Source organism: Ambystoma mexicanum, chromosome 13 (genome assembly GCF_040938575.1).
Source record: "Ambystoma mexicanum isolate Mex_15411 chromosome 13, UKY_AmexF1_1, whole genome shotgun sequence".
In the NCBI taxonomy this organism is placed as follows: domain Eukaryota; kingdom Metazoa; phylum Chordata; class Amphibia; order Caudata; family Ambystomatidae; genus Ambystoma; species Ambystoma mexicanum.
The window spans coordinates 422,186,448-422,208,258 of NC_090938.1; positions in this window are offsets into that span (position 1 = coordinate 422,186,448).

A 21,811-nucleotide genomic window follows, 5' to 3' on the forward strand; every position below is an offset into this window, starting at 1 on the left:
TTTACGGTGGCGTAATTAACGCCTTCCCCACTCCCATTATGCCCTATGGGGCAAAAATGGGGAAGGGTAAATGGGGATTGGGGACTTACCGCCCCGCCTAGGTCGGAATGGGGCGGTAAGTCCGCCTACCACCATGGCGTAAACGTAGTTTACGCCATGGTGGTAAAGTCACGGCCCAGGCGGTAACTTACCGCCTGGGTCGTAATGAGGCCCTTTGTGTTACCGTCCTGGCCGTGTGCGCGTGCCCGCCAACTTGTGATGGGGCGTTGTTTGCACCACAACTCACATCGTTAACGCACATATATGTGCCCGTATAGCGCCAAACTGCGGCACATTCAATCCATTATTGTTGGTCTAGTTTCTCAAATCGGACATCTTGGAAGACTTTGGGCCTCATTACAACCTTGGTGCTAAGTGCACCAACTTTACCACCATGGTGCAAACTCCGTTTACACCATGGTGGATGGCGGATTTACCGCCCCATTCCAAGGTGAGTGGGGCGGTAAATCCCCATTTCCCATTTTCCCTTCCCCATTCCCATTTTTGCCCCATAGGGCATAATGGGAGTGGGGAAGGCGCTAATTACGCCGCCGTAAATTACGGCGGCGTAATTAGCACCATGGCAGGTTAGCGCCATGGATTTTAACGGCTGCTAAAAGCAGGCGTTAAAATCAGAATCAGGCGTTAAGGGTTAACGGTGGCGTTAACCCTTAACGCCTGAGTTGTAATGAGGCCCTTTGTACTTCCCTGTTCCACTTACAACTTTCAGTGTTGGAGACGCTGCATCGCGTCTCAACACTAGGGCCCTCATTACGACCCTGGCGGAAAGCGACTGACCGGAGCGCCACAGCGTAAATAGCGTTTCCGCCATTGCACGAAGGAGCAAAGTGCGGCCCATTCCGACCCATCGGGCACGAGCACCACGGCATGGCGGAAGTGCAAAGTCCGCGATGGCGGAAATGACCCCAAAACGGCCCACACCGCCGCCGTACGTCGCCCTAGGTGCAATACCGCCACCCCTCTTAGCGGTCACCGCAGTGTGCGCCTACCGGAAAGTACGGTGGCCGGAAATATACGGAAACGGAAGTTAAAACATGGGCCCGGAACGGGAAACATCCCGGCGTACACCTATAAATACACTAAAACCACACAACCACTAAAATCACTACCCTGAAACACACCCCAACCCGTCAACCACCCTAGCGAAACCAAGAAAAATGGGAAAAGTAGCGAAGAAAGCGTGCGACCGCAAGCGGCAGGTCCACTTCTCCCGTGAGGAACTCACCGTGCTAACAGAGACCCTCCAGGAGAATGCTGCCGTCGTCTTCTCCACGCAAATGACCAGAACGGCACTTGCAAACAAGAAGGCCATATGGGCTCTGGTGGCACAGCGGGTAAGTGCGGTGGGGACCGCACCCCGCACCCCACAGCAATGCCGCAAGCGATGGGACGACCTGCGGATACGCGTCCGCAGCATACTCTCTGCCAACCGCAACATTGCCACAGCCACCGGGGGAGGTCCTGAATCACCCATCAAGTTGACCCCCTGGGAAGAAATCTGTGCCTCCACCATCGGAATGGAGAGCATAGAGGGAGTCGGAGGATGGAGAAAGGAGTGCAGACATCCGAAGATTCAGGTAGGTGGGCCAGATAAAACAATGCCAAATCCACACAGTCCATCCATGTGAAGTACCATGCGTCCACATAGTGCAACAGAAACACATGTCCAGGAGAACGTCCACACACATCGGCCTGCAAGCGCACGTTAAAACCCACAATAAATACATAAATAATTAAAATCCCCTAATACACGCACTACACGTGCAGCAGGCACACCCTAACTGCAGGCTGCCAGACAACTGCACCCTCACTCCACACACAAATCAAAGCACCTCCAAGGCCCCGACCCAAATCACCCTCAGGTACCACCCCAATGCATGTGATACAATGCCATTCCAATTCCCACAGACCCATCAATAACCCTCGCCCTCCTTTACTCCACCACAGGGTCCGATCCAAACGACGAGCTACAGGACACCCCTACCAGCACACCTGCAAAGAGGGCCAAGACCAACGGCCAGAGACCCTCCACCTCAGCTGCACGCATCAAGACACGGCAGCAGCACAAATCAGGTGGCAGCACAGAGGAGGGAACATCAACAGGCACCCCAGCAGCCAGCATGCCCACAACACCACCACCACCACAGGTCCCCCCAATGGATGCCACAGAAGGCACTGCCTCTGGTGGCAGCAGCACCATAGGTGACACCCCATTGATGGCAGCATGCTCGGACACAGAAAACGGGGATGCCGAAGTCAGATCCATCCATGACCTGTCCCAATCCCCCTGTCTGTTCCATCCCGTACAACATGAGGATACCACGCAGGGGCACCCACCAGACGACGACTGGCCATCCCCCACAAGCCCTGTGGCAAGGCAACATGAGGACAACAGCCCCTCTGTGACACCCCCGCAAATGGCCATGGCCCAGCAGAGGCAACAGTCCCTCGACCAGTTGATCGAACAACAGCAGCAACTGGCCACACTCCTCAAGGACCATGCCGATGAATGTGGGGGCACTAAGGCAGACATAGAAACATCAACTGAGACACTTAGGGCAGAAATGGAGAGAGGTACAGAGACGCTAAGGGCACAAATTGAGAGAAGCACCGAGAGCCTGAGGGGGGAACTGCATGCGACGTCCAAAGACGTATGTGCCGAACTTGCCGCAGTGCGCCGTGTGCTCACTGAGCTCTCGCAAACCCTTAGGGACATGCATGGACGTGAGCAGGCAGACACATCATCCGTTGCAAGTTCCGTCCAGGGCAGCCCCCAACGTAGATCTGGGAGGAACCTGCGCTCCACAGGCAGGGGTGCCCCTGATACCCGCAGAGGGGGCATGCAATAGCGACAGCCCACTTACAATGAGCATCTTTGGACACTGGTGTTCGGGGGGGAGGTAGGAGGGTGGAGGGGGTGTGTTGGGCTCACTTGGGTGGCGGGTCGATAGGGTGTTCAACATGATATCACATATGCCATAAAAAGTGCACGATCAACCAATGAGAAGTGTGGACATTGATCTTTGTGTACTAGGCCATCATAGGCGTACAGTCCATATTGTGCATGTCCCAGACACACGCAGTGCCACGAGTCCCGTGTCCATGTATCAGCCACCAGGCGTGAGTGCTAGAAGCATACATCAATGAGATGCTGACGAATGTCACGGGCCTCCGGTGCCTCGCAGACTCCATGAGGTGCTGCCACATCCCCACCCTCATCATGACCATCATCAGGTGCTTGCAGTTCTGCGTCAGGGGGCATGGGCACATTTCTACGTACGCACATGTTGTGGAGCATGACACATGCCATCACCATCTTTGCAACCTTCTCATGGCGGTACAGGAGTGCCCCGCCAGACCTGCTGAGGCAGCGGAAACGGGTCTTCAGTAGGCCGAATGCCTGTTCAATGACTACACGGGTACGTGAGTGGGCATGGTTGTAGTCCTCCTCATGCTGGTCCCGTGGGTTCCGGACTGGTGTGAGGAGCCATCTCTTCAGTGGATATCCAGCATCACCTGTATGTGGACGAGAAACGTATGATGTGGAATGCCATTGATACGTACGCACACCCCCCCCCCCCCCTTCCTGGCAGGTCAATGCCAATTCACATACCCCACATCATCATGCATGTAATGAGACTCACCGAGTAGCCAGGATCTGTTCCCTGCGTGTCGCTCCATGTAGCGTGGTATTGTAGAGTTCCTCAAGACCATCGAATCATGGGTTGATCCAGGGAATCGGGCACAACAATGTGTAATGATCCTGTTGGAGTCACACACCATCTGTACATTCAGGGAATGAAATTGTTTTTGGTTGCGGTACTGGGCCTCCATGGCATGTGGGACGACCAATTCAACATGGGTGCAGTCGATGGCACCAATGCAACCCGGTATGCCGGCAAGTGCATGGAATCCCACTTTTGTGTTGGTTATTTCCTGCTCCGAGCGTGGTAGAGAGATGTAGTCGTCTGCGTGCTTCAGGAGGGCATCGAGCACTTGCAATAGTGTCCGTGAGAACAGTGGCTGAGAAATGCCATGCAACTGTCCGACTGTGTGCTGGTAGGTGCCTGTGGCCAGGAAGTGGAGTACAGACACCACCTTCAGTAGGGGTGGGATGGCGGTTGGGCTATCTATCATGCTGACAAGGTCAGCCTGTGTCATGTCCACAATGGCGGTTATGGTGTCCCGGTCCAGACGGTAGAGGGTGTGGATCTGCTCATCAGTGAGGTTGAACGGATGTGCTCGGAGGCGTGGGATTGCGGGCTGCCTGCGTGGTGGTAGTGGCTGTGCTGGCAGCCCTTGCTGGCCCTGCCTTGGCCTCCTCCTCCTCCTGCGTCTCCTCCGTGCGGCTGGTTGTAGTTGGTGTTCGTCTTCTTCTTGGAGTCGGAGCGCTTGCAGTGCTATCAGGTCCCCCAGGGCCAACATCGCGAGTCCTGCCGGTAGCATTTCGGTGTGGTTGTGGGAGGAGACTGGCTGTGCAATTTATGTGTTTTCAGGCTGTATGGCCTCCACCTGTGGTGATTGATTCCACCTGTGCAAACTGCTCTCCCCTTTGGCCGAGCACGTCCCGCGCACAACGCTGCAATTCGGGGAATTATATCTTGCTATTGCAATCATGTATTTGTACCCGATGGCCGTGTAAGATTGGTTGATATGTTCATTCTGCTGTGGTCCCATTGTTTCACATACTATCTGTGCAGTCGCGAACTGACTTGTGAGGGGTCAGTGGAACGTAGTACTCGAGTAACGGTGGACCCTCATGCATCACTGCACCGAGGTTCAACGACGGGCGGGGCGTCCCATTCGTGGGTGAAGGCAGTTGCCATTTTCACACACAGCCGCACTCGATGGAATAATTAGTGATTTCAAACGGCCACAGATGCCTTTTCGACGTGATGTTGCAAATGAGGAATTCGAGGGGCGGCGCTTTCGTTTTCCAGCTAGCGGCGAGGAGATGCCCACAGGTCTGACTGCAAATGTAACGTTCTATTGTTCTATGTCCTTGAGACAGGGCCCATGGCGAGGGAGCAATGATTGATATGAATAGTTTGGGATGCGCAATAGCTACGTGGGCGATGAGGCCGTCCGTTCCCAAAAACATGTTACTTCACAACACTGGAATTACGGGCTGGGGCACTGTGGATTTAGCAGGCTGCATAACGCACGGACTCAATGGATGTTTCTAATGTTATGTGAGTAATTATTCTGGCATTTTGATCCCGGGATGAGGGAATGATGGATGGATGCATGGGCAGGTGATTTGATACAGAGTTTGCCATGTACAGGGCTTCTTGGGATCTATCCGCCTCCCCTACGCTATGTGATGCAGGGCTGCCATTGTGGGACCATCGTCCATCTGGCCTTGTTGAGCCCTCCCTGTCTCGAGGCGCCCTCAGACACTTGTGTCCATGCACGTTAACATTCCCATCTGATGGAATCTGTTTTGACAGACGCATGCACAGGTACACTCGTTTGTGATGGTGTTTGCACCTCGATATAGATGGTTATGAGTCGCAAGTGGTTTTGGGGTGGTGATGATCCTTTTGGTTGGGCTAGCATGCATATGGCTGTGGATTTCGTGTGATCATTGAAGTGAGTAGTTGGAATGTAGTTCTGATGGCCATTCTGTTCTTTTTCTTTTCTTTTGGTTGACAGGTATCTCCTCCCCTTTTGCCACTGCCATCTGTATGCCACTCCTGCAGATGGATTTTACTCCCGACACCTGCTGCTTCGTGTTAATCAGTGGAGCAGCATTATGATCTTATGGGACGATCGCCAATGGGCCACATGCCCTTACGCAGTACTGGTGGCTCGGAGCAACATTTCGGCCTTTCAGCTGGACTAGTGCCTCCCCATTGGGACGGGCCTGCGGTTCTGTGCGCTTCCATGTTGCCTTTTCGTACGTGATTGTGGCTCTGTGTACCATGGGGGAACAGGGCGACACACAGGTAGTGGCTGGTCATTTCTTGCGGAAGCAGCCCACAATGGTGATTGGTGTTTTGGAGTTCATGGCCTGATGGCTGTATGGGCTTGGTGATTTTGATGTGCATTAAATTTCTATTCGGATTTGGCCCGTGTAGCGTTTTTCTTTGCAAGTGATGTGGCATATGCCAATTTGGGGGGCGATGTATTGTGAGGAGATCTGCATCGGGTTCCGGCTTCGGGGTTTAGTTGCGTGGTACTGTACTGGCCGCGTTTGCCTACGAAGCCCAGTGAGGTCAGGGATGGGGGCTGCCAATATGACAGTTTGAATGTTGTCATGCTCAGGGGCGGGGGATTGGGTTTTGTGTAACAGATGCCGGTCAGCCAGGTGGACTGGTGGAATGATGTGATTTTCGGAATATTGCTGGTCACAGGTGCCTGTGTTTGCGTGCGTTTCTTGGTGGGGGACTGTGGTCATGTCCATTGGGATGGCTTCTGTATTCGTGCCATCTGTGCCCTGCAGCTCCCATTGGCCCCTGTTGTGTTTCTTTTGTTCGTTGGCATGCATGGGTGACTTGTACATTTCAATGGTTGCATTGTGGCTTCATTGCACCTACGGGGAGTTGTACTTTGTGGGCAGGGAGCGGTGTACAGGCACTCAGTGGGGCCGTTTACGGTTGATTCGCGATGCCGTACTTCTCGCCATGGCGGAATGGTACATTACGCCATGCCTGATGGCGTTAGGTGCATGTCCGCTAGGGTCGGAATTGGCGTACCGTTGCACCATGGTGGTGTTTGCGGTTTGGCATGGCGCGCGCGCGCGCGTGCTTGGTGCAGTTAGCGTTGGCGTTCACTACGGTGTCGCTAATGGCTTCGTACTTTGCGGTGACGGGTCATAGTCGCACCGAGCGCTATTCGATGGCGGTATTGCATTTCCGCCATCGTTTTTCGATTTCCGCCAGGGTCGTAATGAGGGCCTAGGTACGTGCTTTGCTTAGTTCAGAGCTCTCTCTCTCCTTTCTTAGTCCTTCCCGATTAGCACTGCCAGTTTCCTGCTGCTTTGCTAGTGTTCCGCAGTGATTCTTCTAATTACTGCTTGCTTCCTGTATTTCTCTGTAGCTGCTTGCTACTCTTCTGCTTCCACTATTTTTCGGGATTTCTTTTTATCATTACCGAAAACCTCGCTTTCTTACCTGCTATTGCTGATACTACACTTAGCGGAACCTTTGCTTACAAGTGAGGCCTCATCTGCACACTCTGATACTACTTACTGATTGATTACTTCAGTGATTGGAGAACATTCCGGACGACACATCCTGCAATCAAATAGAGCCAGTGTATGTTTTTCCCTTTTTAAAGGGTATTTCCTGCTCCTTAAAAGGCAGCTACTCTGGGGGTTATTATGCCTTTTTTTTCTTTGATTTAATACCAGACTGGCTTCAGGACAGGCTAACCCTTATCTCTGGGATACAAAGACTAACAGAACCCATTGGAGGATGCCCTCTCCATTAACCTTGTTGCGCCAGAAGTCGCAGGTGAGCATAAAAGCGGACAAATACTCTATATGTTCAGACACCATAAACCCATCACTTAAACGCCATGCACTCATATGCCAGACTCTCACATACCAATCACTCATGTGCCACTCATACACCATACATTCATACGCTATACACTGTATGCTATAAAACGCCATACACTCATGCACTATATACTCCATACTCCTACTTCCTACTAAAACACTGAATTTGTTTTTAAAATAAACTTTTTAAATACAATGTTAAGTTTAATCTAACAAAAAAAGTACAATTTACAAACAGTAGGAACAACAACTTTAAGTTACAAACACCCATCGTATATCCCACATAAACCGTGAATTATGAACTCTCACTCCATACCACTACAAATCCAACCTTAACGTGAACTTCAATTTTTAGACAGTTTACATCAATACTATAGTGGTAGTGAGTGTTAAGGTTGGATTTCTTGTGGTATGACGTGAGTGTATATACTTCAGGTGTAATGGTTGAATTTGTTGTGGAAACAGAGTGTTTGCACATAAATGTGAGTAAGAAAGTGATTAAAAGTAGCTTTGACTAAGAGCAGTGAGGGGTTCACAATAGATGTGTGAGAGAGAGGGATATAATGAAGTAAGATTCATGCAGTTAGAGTAGACTGGAGAAGAGTAGAGGCAGGGGTTGTGTTGTGAGAAGTGTGATTTGGAGGGTATGGAAAGAGGACTGATTTGGGGAATTAGAGCTTCTGTATGGCTTTGATTCTGATGGCCATGTGGTTGAAGTAGGAGAGTGAGAAGAAAGAATACCTTTGAGAGGAGGAGGGGGGAATGGGACAGCAAGGTTGAGTGCAGAAGAAATGTGAGTGAACAGAATTGTGAGTAGACCTAGATACATTCAGATGGATGTGGAGGCCCCACAACATTGATGGTTTTGTATACTAGAAGAACATGAAAAGGGAGTGTTTGTGCATGGAGAGCAAACCAGCATGATACATGTAGGTAGAAGTGGGAGAGGATTTTGGTAGGTTGTAGACAGAACAGTTAGCAAAGTTGGGCACTTTGTCTAGAGAACAGAAGGAGTAGAGACGAAGGCCAAGGAGTACACATGAGCAGTATTTGATTTTGCTGAGCACAGGGTAGTGATTTGAGTTTTTGTAGAATGAAGTAAGTAATGGAAGGTTAATGCGAGAGGCATAAACAGTGGTAGTGATGACCTTTGCCATCATAGGTGACTATCAGGCTCAGACTGGCCTATAGGACAATAGGGCAGTGACCAAACCAAAAAACACAAAATGCTTGTGTGGGCCAGCTTTTCTGGTCAAAGTGGACCACTTTTTTGGCCCTTGTGGCTTGTGTACTTCACCATGCAGCTGGTAGTTTTGACCAGTGCAATGCAATACATATTCTTTAAAATTCACAATTTGCATCACATTTTATTAAAAACCTATCCCTTAGTTACTACTCAAACTGCCTGTCACAAAAGGAATTAATTGCCATTTGCAACAGTGGGACACTTTTTCATTGGTTCCCAAGCAAATTGTATGCCCCAGTCCAACTCGTGTGACACAAAGAGGACCCAAAGGCAAGTGAGCAAGGAGATTAGGCAGTAGTAGAAAGGAGAGTAGAGGTTATGGATGGTATTGTAAGCCTTGAGAAAGATGATTTCCATTTTGTGAAGAGTTCAGTGTGATGCAGACGAGAGCCATCCAGTGACATATTGCTCTAAGACAGTCAGCAATCATTTGTTTAAAGATGTCTGGGGAAAGGAGGGAAATTAGAAACATATGTGAGTGTCATCAGCAGAGGCGATTATGAAAGATGAAGGATGACATAAGTTCACCTAGGACATAGAGTGTGAAGAGTAGCGCTCCAAGGACTGATCCTTGGGAGACACTAATAGGGAAAAGGTGTGCAGTCAGAGATTTCAGATTTCAGATATTTCTCTGGGATGTTTGTGTTCGAAGAGGGTTTCTTCAGGGTTGGACAATTGCAAATTTGGGGGAAGAATCCAGAGAAGACAGAGATTAAAGAGCTCAGGCAAAAGAGCTGGTCATCGAGATCAAGTTGGAACAATAGGAGTACATGATCTGGTGTATGTTAGGGATTTTATTCTTAAAATGATCGGCAAGATCATTGCATCGTTTTTGTGAAGGCACCAGTGTGTTATTGCATACAGAGGGATTTCTCGTCTCGTATATGATGTTGAATATTTCTTTCCGAGTGTTGGTGGCTTTTGTGATTCAGGCATTGTAGTTTTCCTTTTGGCTTCAAGATTTTCCTTTTTTTTATGCTCAAATTCGTTTTTGATAAATTATTCTTTTGGCTTGTTCGTAGTTTTTCCTCCTTTGTTGTTCAAGTTTCTGCTTTGTTTTTTTAATTGTATTGCGGACGGGGTTGAACGATCTTGCCACTGCTTCCTTTTATGATGGGTTGAGGGTTTTTTCCAGGGAGATGCTGTCAATTGTTTCCGCAATCCATTTCTGTATTAGGTCAGCTTTTATGTCTAAATCAGTTGCGTCCAAGCTTGCGATTGATGGTTTTGTGAATTCTAGTTTTTCTTCTAAATGACTGCTTTTGATGGTATTCCAGTTTGTTTCCATATCGGGGGTTCTTTTGGGGCTATCTGGATGCTTTTGACAGTATTTGGATAATTAATAGTATCATGAGGTGATCGCTCCATAGTATTTGTACTGGTGCAGCATTTGAGATCCGTTTAATTTTGGCAAAGATTGGGTCAAGAGTGTGCCCTGCAACTGTTTTGCTCCTTTAAATATCTATCATAGTCTCATTGTCTCAAGCGGCTTAGTTAGTGATTTTTACAAGTTTGTGTTTTGTTCTTCGAACCATATGTTAAAGTCCCAGAGGATGATGGAGGTATCTATGAAGATTGTAGGTCGGTGCTCTATAGATGAGTATGAATGTGAGGTTTGTTTGTGGGTCTGGTATCTGGTGAAGTATGAGGGATTCACACATCGGATGTTTAGTGGGTCAGCTGTTGTTATTTGTAGGTGTTCTTTGTAGGCTACTGCAAGTCATTCTCCTCTTTTTCCTTTTCTGTTCACCTGTATGCATTTGAAGTTGTCGGCTAGACAGATGTGTAGTGTGACTTTGTAGTTGTAATCTAGCAAGGTTTATGTGACAAATAGGATTTCAATTCCACTGTCGTAGAATAGATCGAAGATCTCTGTAGCGTGTTTCGACATCGATCTTGTGTTGATTAGATTGCAGTGTATTTTTTTCTTTATAGTGTCCTGTTTTGTTCTTGCTTTCATCTTTGTGTGGTCTTGAGGGGGAGTTTCCTTCTTATTCTCAGGATGTGGGATGTGTTCTGTAATGTATGTTTCGTCATTCAGTAGATCAGTTAGGTTTCTTATTGGGTCCATAACTACTTCTGGATCCTCTTCTGTATCTAGTTGCTGTTGCTGTCTGTCCCCATGGGTTCTGGTGATGTATGGAGTGAAGGTGTTGTTTCCCATTTTACTCCTTCTGAATGTTTCTGCCCTTTTCCTGTTTGGTCCTGATATTCTGCCGGTGTGTGTTTATGATATCTTGCCGGTGTGTGTTTAATATTTCTGTTGGTTGTATGCTGCTCTAGTGAGTGGTCCGTAGCAAGTTATGGTGTTACGTATAGTGATTTTTGTCTTGTTTTTTAGTTTGTTCTTTTTTCTCATGCCCTTATGGGTGTGTGCACCATTGCTGTGTTGGTATTTGGTGGTGTGGTGGTCTGGTGTGGTTCCATTTTGTTTATCCTTTCTCTTATTTTTCTCTCACGTCATCCTATTCTGTGGCATGGCATATTCAGTTCTGTGAAAGTCTTCTAGTTTTTTGGATTTTATGTTATTGTGTTTTGGTTTTAATTTGGCAGGTGGTCTGACATTTTGAAAGGTCCTGAACAGTCTGCCCAGTGGCCACAAGGGATGATATGTGGGATGGATGTTGGCTGTGGGTCTGGCCTGGTGGAGGGGCCAATGTATAGTTTGAGATGAAAAGTGGGTTTGAAATATAGTCTGTGTATGGGGTTACATTTGGAAGTGGGAATGAGCTGCTAAATGTGCAATGTTTACATTGAGGTGGTTAGTGGGGTTTAAAAAATTGTTGAAAGCCATAGATTGTGGATAGTGGGCATATAACTTGTTTTGCGAGAGGTCCTAGAATATTTAGTTTGTCTACAAAGACAAGAAAATACAATTAGTAGTAGAACTTAATGTAAAATATAAATACATTAACCTTCATACATATTGATTGATTGATTGATATTTTATTTGTATCGCGCTCTTACACAAGTGATTCAGATCGCGACAAGGCAAGGCAGGGGAACAGGGGAGAACAAAACAGCAATCTTACTAGGCCGAGTGACATTGAGAACGCGCAAGTGCATGGGAGAGGGGGAGGGGAAAAGTGCATGGAAGGAGGGAGAAGTGGAAAGTGCAAAGCAGAGGAGAAACAGATAAATAACAATAAATAAATAATAAAGGCAACAAACAGTGGTAATGCAGCCAGCAATTTGCAAGTGCTAGGTTTAAGGCAGCAGACAGGGTAGGTCTGATAAGTGCAGGAAGAAAAAAGGGGGTGGCTGTATGGGTACAGATACAGACCCCAGTGCAAGGGGTGGCCCAGAGCAGTGCGGGAGGGTGGCAGGGTGAGCAGGTACCTGGGACCGAAGGACAGAGGGTGGCCAGGTGCACAGTGCCAAGAGAGAAATGATCAACAGGGGAGAGGGGGAGCGAAGGCAGAAGAAAAGAGGAAGGTCTTGAGGTTTTCCGGAACCGGAGATGGTTCTCCTCAAGTTTTAGAGTGGCAGGGAGGCTATTCCAGAGGGAGGCCCCAGCTGAAGACAGAGATCTGCCCCCAGCTCGTTTCTTTGAAAAACTACTGACACTGAGGGAGTTGGAGGTAGAGGAGCGAAGAGCTTGAGAGGGGAGGTATATGCGGAGGGATACCTGAAGGTATTTTGAACCCAGGCCCCAGAAAGCCATGTGGACAATGCACAGGGTTTTGAATTTAATCCTTGCATGCACTGGGAGCCAGTGGAGAGATTTCAGAGCTGGAGAGATTCGATCCCAGGGCTTGCGGCCAAGGACAAGTCTTGCAGTCCTGTTCTGGATTAGTTGCAGACGGCGGAGAGTAGAGGCAGGTAGATTTAGAAAGAAGCTGTTACAATAGTCCACGCTAGAGAGAACCAGAGTTTAGGATACCATGAGCTTAATTTTGTTGACCCTCCTTGTTTGTAGTATGTTTTTGAACATTTGTGTGCAGTAGACCGTTGTTATATTAACATATTAGTAATCATTTGGCCATGGGAAAACATATTTTACTTTCAGTTGTAGTACTTTTTTTGCAAATGGCAGCTTACTTTGAACTTACATATTCTTTATAGAAGTGCTACTGCCATTTCTAATGATTCTTTTTCACTTTGTTCAACATTTTATGTTTTCTTCCAGTCTGCAACATTTGTGGAAAGGGAAGAGCCCATGGATAGTGTATCAAGCACATCTCTCCATAGCTTCAATTAATTTGAAACAGATTCTGCACTGAAGAGGACAAAGAACATTTAGGAGAATGTACATATTTAATGTGTGTCTTTGCACACGCGTTACTACCATTTCTAGTTATATATTTCACTTTGTTCACATTGTTCTGCTTTTTTTCATTCTGAAACTTTTGTGGAAAGGAACAAGACTGTGGATAGTGAATCAAGTGGTCCTATTCATTTATTCTATTAATTTAGTTTTAGGAGCATCAACAATCATTGCAGCAGTGATGGTTGTTAGTCTCCATCATGTGCCACTACCTCTAGAACATGACTTGGAGGACAAGGAGGCAGGAATAATAGGACCAATGGGGTAAATCACATTGCTTAGGCTAGAACTTTTACGAGGTCATGGAAGGATTATATACTATTCTGGAAATGGCAAAGAACAAGCTCTAATATTTGTACATTTCTATATAGTACATTTTTTTAGCATTGACATATTTCTAAACATTAGTTCATGAGGAAAATCTGAGATGGATTAAAAAGACATGTTTTAGTGTCAGTGGTACATATGTTTTATGCTATATTTACAGTAGTTAGATACCCGATGGCATGTTCTGTTATTTAAGAAATATATTTTGTAAGTACAATTTGTTTTTGTTTAATACGTCATTTTATTAGTTTCTTTGTTTAGCCTCTTGCTTTTGTTTATAAAGTTGTTTACAGTTTTTAGAAAGCCATTGGTGTGTTCTAACATCATCATTATTGTAAATATTAATTTGAAGTATCATTTAATGATGGAATTTGGTTTAAGGAACATTAAATAGGCGTTTTGTAGGTTTGCTGCTAACCTTTGTTTTTGTGTAATGGAAGTGTTGTTACATTCAGAACAACCATTTTGTTGGTTGGCATATGCAGTATAGTGTCTTGAAGTGGTTGTGGCACTAGTGTGGTATGTTATACCTACTGTGGTGAATGTGTTTCCACTGAGTGATACTTGAGCATGTGAGAAATAGGTAAGCTTACAGTTATTTCTTGTTTCATCTGCATTATATCTCAAAAGCATTAATATAAACATATTGGCTATGTGTATCTATTTTTATTGTTGAAAGATTGTCTGAATTTCAAAATGAGGACAACATACCATGATTTGCGTTTTGCTGAAGTTGTTGTCATGGTATTGTCTCACAACTTGGTATAGATACATGCACGCAACACTAACTGGCTCCCTATCCAAGACAGAGGGCCTCATTACGAGGCTGGCAGTAGACGTGCCTGTAATACAGGAACGGCTGCAGCCGGTATTCATTTTTTTCCGGCGCCCAGAAATGGGCAATTACAGGGTCATTGCAGCATTGCCGGACCCAGTATTTGTCCATTCCTAGGCGCCAGAAAAAATTCTTCCATTCCCATTTGAGCCCCATAGGGCTCAATGGGAATGGGAAGTTGGATGCACCGGCACCGTTCATAACGGTGTCGGTGCATCCGACATGCTGTGCTCGTGGGTGCCTTTCATTCTGCTAGGTCAGACCTGGCTGAATGAAAGGCACCTTCGAGCACAACACAGAGTTTGCCAGTGTGGATACAACGGTACCGGCATGCTTACCAGTACCATTGTATCTGGGACCGGCAAGCTCGTAATGAGGCCCAGAATCACCTTCAGAACACTCATGATCACCCACAAGTGCCTAAACAACTCATCCCCTAAATATCTGAAGGACACATTTTCCAGGAATTAATCCATTAGACCTAACAGAACCAACTACACCCACTGCCTCAACAATCCCAAATTCAAGCTGTCTAAAGCAGGAGGGTCCAGCTTTCCGGTGCTTGCAGCCAAGACTTGGAACAAGCTACCCCAGGTTCTAAGGACAGACCCTATGTTCCTCACATTCCAGAAAAAAGTAAAATCTTGGCTGTTCTCACAAACTAACTTACTATCACTACACTCTAATGTGTGATTCCAGGTCCTAATTTCCGTACTAACTACGCCCTGGCTCAAGTTCACCTTGCCCATTGCGCCTGCGATTTAGTGATACACCATTCCAAGTCATGCTTATCATGAACACTGTACATACTGTAGTTCTTTCTATTTTATATATCTCTGTATACTCTTATGTCTATTACTGTAAATATCACTGTAATCCTCTTTATTCTGTATATTTCTGCACTGTATAATTGTATATTTCTGCACACTTTCATGCCATCAATGGAAATCTTATTGTACTTGGTACTATTTCTGTAACCATGTTGTTCTACAAGTAAAAGCGCCCAGATATCCTCGGGTTTTCGGCATGCTATATAAGCAAATAAAACAATCAAACAAACAAACTAACACACATTGATCATTGGGAAGCTTTTCTCGTGAAATATGGTTCCAGAGACTGCATGTATGTTTCTATATGTATGTAATTTGCAGGATTTCATTTACATGGAGGGTTTCTCTCTCTATTCCTTCTATTAAGTACAGGAGGAATTCTTGCGGATCCTCTTGTGTTTTTATGTTGAATTCAACAATTCTTGCACAATGGCACACAATCTGTCTTACACCTGATACAATGCAGATACTGGCAGGAATGTTAATGGCATTTATGTGTAGAATGACAGGTTTTAAACATAGCTGTTCTGAGCCATGCAAGTGATTATTGTCCACAAGTGGTGACAGATGGAATAGTAGATTGATTGCTACATTTACATAGCAATTCACTACAGTTATGTTGTGAAATTTAAAAGGACCTGAGCATTTAGAATTTGGTGGATTTGAAGTTTATGTAGTTGCTTTGGTGCCCGACCGAGTTTTATTTTCTAATTGTTGTCTTTTTGAAGGTTTTCTTTTTGTTTAGACCAAGGGCATATCCCAGTATATTAATGGATGCAAGGAATGTCTGTTTTGAATTTTTTTGCATCAAAGTGTAGTAAAAATAGACATGTGAGTGTTTGAAAAAGTGAGAGTGCTTCGTAAATCATACCTTCTTTGAAGTCTTTGATGCCAATGTCTTCAGGTACATGGTAGAGGGTGTCTACCTGTGACTTATGAATTGTTACAGTGTATGCAAGAGAGATAGAATTGTTCTTTGTATACATACATATATTAAAAAAGAAGGAAATATGATGTAGTGCAGGAATTCATTTTGTTTCTTCACGTTTGTCAAACTTTAAGAGGACAAATTGGATATTATTTTTATTAGCAATGTTTGTAAGCCAACCACAGTCCCCATTACTCAATTAACTAAACCTTGATCTTTGTCAAGGTTGCATCTTAGTATTACTCTGTAGTTTAGGCAGAGAGTTTTTCCAATCCATTGGTGTTTTATACATATTTTTCTATGATTTTTATGGGTGCCATTGCTTATTGCCAGATAGGGAGTGTCATGCTATTGACTTCTAATCATACTATATAAAAAAAGGCCAGATGTATGTTTGTCTGAAGCCATTCTGCCCGCTTTGCCTGTTATCCCCGTTAGAGGGATCTGTTGCCTTAAGCATATAACAGTAAGACTTCTAGTTCATTTTCCATTGAACAAAATGTGTATTTTCTGCCTGCATCACCTGTTAACACAGCTAGAGGGAGCTGTTGCCTTATGGATAGAACAATAAGACTTCAAGTTCATCTTCCAGGTGAACAAAATATGTATTTCAACAATGATAACATACAATTAACAGCAGAAAAGGCCCACAACAGGGATACAACTGTAAAAACATAATTCAAGTTGCATACACTAAGAAAATATATACATTAAAAAAAACATATAAACAGAAGTTCATTTGATTAAGCACTATTTCCCTAACAAAATAAATTACTTTTTTAATGTACTTATATATAATGTAATTATTCATTGTAATATTTCTTGATATGTATTATTATATCAGTAATGTTCTTCATGTACGTTTTAAACCTTATTTGACTTCAATTTACTTTATTTTATGATCTCATGTGTACTTCAAATCATGCTGCACATGAATTGCACTACTCTGTCATCCCTCAACATTATATATTTGTGTCCAAAACCCATAGGTGGAATCCAAGACAATGAGGAGCAGATACAATAACTGGCTGTATGTACTATGTTGCACATACAATGGATTCTGTGAGATTGTGTTTGAAGTTAGTAATCCTTGATGTAGAAGGACCATGATCCTTTACAAATTTTGTTTCTGTGAACATACATTATGTTAAAATACACCACATAATATATTTACACCTGAAAATGTCTTTCTTTGTACACATCAGCCAGTGTTAACTGGCTTTTCCACTAGTATATCTATAAATGTCATATGCAACTGATGATGTGGACTATGTGTTGCCTTTCATTTTTGAGCATGGTGTTATTAAATTGGGCACAGTTTGCAAGGGTTGAAATTAAACACACACATTGTGGATTTTGCTATGTTAATTTTTCCATTACTTCAGGACCTGATGTGCTTTGTCCATACAGTTAATTTAACAGTCTACTTTTTAAGGATGATTTTGTGTGTTCAGTATGTACACCAATACTTATGCTATTTAGAATTGTAGCATCATTTTCATCTGCTGACATATTTTGTACAAGTCCTCTGTTGCAAAAGCGGTTCCATGTGTTAACTGTAGGAGATCACCAAACACAATGAGATGTTTTCCTTCAAACGGTCCTTCGTATCCAGTCTTATGGACTTCTTGCATTCTTAAGGTGAATAAAGGGAAGCCATAGGTTAGAAACCATGCTTACTTAATATATTTGAAACACTTTGATTTGTTGGAAAATTCAGAATACTTCAATTGCAGCTTCTGCTGACAATTTGTGATATTCTAATTTGTGTTGGTTCTCTACTGGGAGGAGTAGTATTCGTTGTAAAGTTACACTTCCTATGTTGTAAGCAGCTAGACCTGCGGGGGCTGTTACAACAGCTGAAAGGTTACTGTCTATTTTTTCAAATTGCTTTAATTAGGATTGTTTTGCCAGAACCAGCTTTAGCACTAATATTCAAGAGCAGAGGTTTCTAATTATTACAATTCGATGTTTTCTTCTCATGGTTTAATCCATGTTCAAATTCTTTAGTGAGCTCCAGGGAAATGCTGGATTGTTCATCATTTAACTGTGATATAAACACTAATACAGTTTGTTCAAAATGCTTGTATTGAAACATGGGATTTTCTAGTTTGGTCATTGCTATTTCTGCTTAATTTTAAATAAGTGGTTCTCCAAGTGTTTCCTTGCTACCTGGAATAGATAGCTGCCAATGTATCTTTATATCTCTTCTTCTTGGTGATGTTCATCTTCTAAAATTCCTTTTGTGTTATTTAAATGTGTCATTTTTTACGTTGCTTTCACTTGCTTCGAATGCAGCATCAAATGTATCATGACCAACTAACAATCCTCCCTCTTTTTCCAAGGTTTGAACAGGTAGTTGTATTGGGGTCATGTAATAAGATTGTGCTATTCAGATTTAAATGATTGTTGTACATGGTTAATTAGACTGGGGTTTGAATGAATATACTAGACTTTATTCAGAATTTAATACTGAATGGTTTGCCAACTGCTTTGTTTGTAACATTATTTTTGTATGCATAGTTGTGTGCTACTTCCTGCAAACACATGTTTTCCAATCAGTACTTCTGTTTGGATATTATCTGTTAATGACATTATTTATTAAGATGTATTTGCTTTTGGGACTTTCTGTGACTAGATATTCAATTTGCTTGTATAATTTTAGTACTCTTTTTGCGATAAAAATGGACCAACATTTAACCAGAGAATATTTTCATATTCCCCATGAAAGGCTGTACCTATTAAATGATCTGCGGCTTTGTATATGATCTGCATTCTTTATGTGAAAGCTTTTTTTATATATATTAAAGCTGTACAATTTTTATGAAAGTTATTTTTGGATGACATGTCCTCCCAGATGTTTTTTAAGTTCATGCTCTGAGTTTTGGTGAGATAGGCTTTGACATACTTTGCAACTGCAGTTTAAATATCTGTAAAGTATTTAATGTCTATATTAGCATTCCATATGAACGCAATGATATGATTTCAATCTTCAATTTACTTGGACAGTTCATCTCTTTTAAGGTTATATGTGTTTTTTGGAGTCTTGCCATTAAACTGTGTCTGACAGCATCCATAATACTATTTGCTTGACCTTCTGTACAAACTGGCCTGGAGAATACAAAATGACATTTGGTGAACAATTTCCTTTTTTATCTGTATCGCTTATGCCAATATTTGCTGCACTTACGTCAATGGGAACATACGATTTGAGTTTGGATTTATTTATTTATTTATTTATTTGTTTATTTATTTATTTATTATATTTATATAGCGGGCAAAAACCCTCAGGCATCAGGGCACTTGAACCAGTTACATGAAGCCCATGGGCCAGCAATTTCAACAATCTTTGACTAGTCAGAGATACACATTGGTACAATCAATACAATGGCAGATATTATGCAAATGTATCGGAGGAGAGCAGGTAATACAATGGCAGGTATTGTTCATGGGTTGCAGAGAGGGTGCAGGTTAGAACCAGGGAGGAAAATTGAAGTGGCAGGTGGTTAGGTGAATAGGCAGTTTTCTAGGGCTTTCCGCAATGCCCAATAGGATTCTTCTGCTCCTAGTGTTTGAGGGTGTGCATTGCAGTATGCTGTGACCTGGGCAGGGAAGCTGGTGCATCCTGCTCTGGTACGCTTGTACTTGGGTTGTACTAGTCTATGGGTGTAGGGGGTTCTAGTAGGTCTGTCTGATTGGTGCATAACACTGTTTTGAGTAAGAGGTGGTGGGCCATTAAAAAAAAAAAATGCACTATGTGTGATTGCAAGTTTCTTGAATAGGATTCCTTGCCGAATGGGAAGCAAGTGTGCCACTTTCCTGGTGTCCGATATGTGATCATATCTGTGTAGGTTTAAGGCAGCTCATAGGGCATTATTTTGTATGGTCTGGAGTTTTTGTAGGTTGTGTGATGATCTCCCTATGAAGAGGGCATTACAGGAGTCCAGTCTGGTGCCTACAACCACCCCAGCTATGGTAAGGCAGCTCGCTTCTGATAAGTACAGTCTTGTAATGATGAGGAGCTTGGTCGAGTAAGCAGCAGAAGAGGATATGACATTAACTTGGTGAGAGAAAGAGAGAGAGAGGGTGGCATCTAAGTATACTCACATTGTTTTCACGACAGGTGATACAGTGATCTTAGTGCTGTCTATGTCAAAGGCAGTGTATTCAGGCTCAAGTTTTTTCAGTACTGAGGGAGGTCCGACTAGGAGTAGTTCGGTCTTCTTGTTGTTCAGCTTGGATGTTGGTGTGTCTCAAATTTAGTAGGGCAGAGTCTTTTCTGGTAATGGGAGAAGGATTTGGGTGTCATCTGTAGTTAGTGTACATTATGCTTGGGCATCCAGGAGGTTTAAAAGAGGCTTTGTGAAAATATTGTACAGTGTGGGAGAGACACAAAAGCCTTAGAGAACTACAGTTGATGGGAGCAGGTGCCGTGCATGCTTGATCAGAGTAGACCTTCATGACTCAGCCTTCTAGGGAGGAGCTAATCCAGGTTGCTGCTTCTGGAGAGAAGGCAGCTGCAGAGATGAGGTGGTGGAAAAGAATGGTGTGGTCTACTAGGTCAAATGCCGCAGATAGGTCAAGGAGGAGCAACAGTGCAGTCTTGCCTTTTTCTCTGATGACGTCCATTTGGATTTTTAGGTGGAGTAAGGCTGACTTGGTGCAATGACCTGGGCGAAACCCTGATAGGCATGTGCCTAGGATTTGGTTTGATTCTGGACAGTTGCAGCTCTATCTAGTATTTTTAGGAGGAATGGTACTGGTGTGATCGGTCTGTATTCGTTCGGTATAGCAGGATCAAGGGAAGGTTTGTTTAATAGTGGTAGGACCCATTCTTCTTTAAGCATTGAGGGGACTTTGCCTGTAGTCAAGGAGGCATTGATAAATGCTGTGATGATTGGTGCCAGTGCATCTGTCCAGTCTTTGACACGTGGGGATGGGCAAACCTCTCCTTTGCATCTCGAGGGCTTAAGGCATTTCAGGATCTGTAATTTGCCCTGGGTTGTTACTTTGTTAAATATGAACTGGGGGTGTCACAATGTCCTTTAACATTAACATTTGGTATTGTGGCTGGAAGGTGCGTTCAGGGGGGCGAGTTTGTGATCGGATTGTTTGTCAGCTTTTTCTCTTTGTAGCATGTCTATTTTTTGCAGCATAGCATTTTGTATGCTGGTGCGCTATGCAAGATCTTTGTTTTCTGTGGAGACTTGGGGTGTGGGTGATTCTAGCTCCCTAAGTATGGTGAAGAGCTCTTGCGTGTTGGTGTTGGCAATTCTTGTGTTGAAAGTGGAGACTTTGGCAGCGATGATGGCTTCTTTAAATTGTTTGGCTAGGCTAGCAAATTCCTGTTTAGTGCTGTCACTGGGAGAGTTTTTCCAGCATGATTCTGCAGTTCTTTTGAAAGATCTGAGGTCAGCTAATTCTTGGGAGTACCATGCTAGATAGATTTAGCTTTTTTATGGGTTAGAGGTGCAATGGTATCTACAGCACTGGCTAGGGTGTTGGTGTAGAGGTCTACTATGGTCTGAGGATCAGGAGTACTGCTGATTTCCAATCGGATTGGGTTGAGAAGAGGTAGGATATTATCTTTGGTGAGTTCTCTCAAGTTGCGAGCCAATGAAGGTGGTAACTGTTTGGCAGATGGTCTGGAGTGGCTGGCCACAGGCATAGAGAATGTGATAATGTAGCGGTCTGACCATGGGCATGGCGTGATGGAGTTTATGATTATATTGCAATTACAGTCCGGAGAGTCTAGCGTGCGTTCCTTGATATGTTTGGGATTGTTGATGTGTTGGCCTAAACCTAAGACAAGAA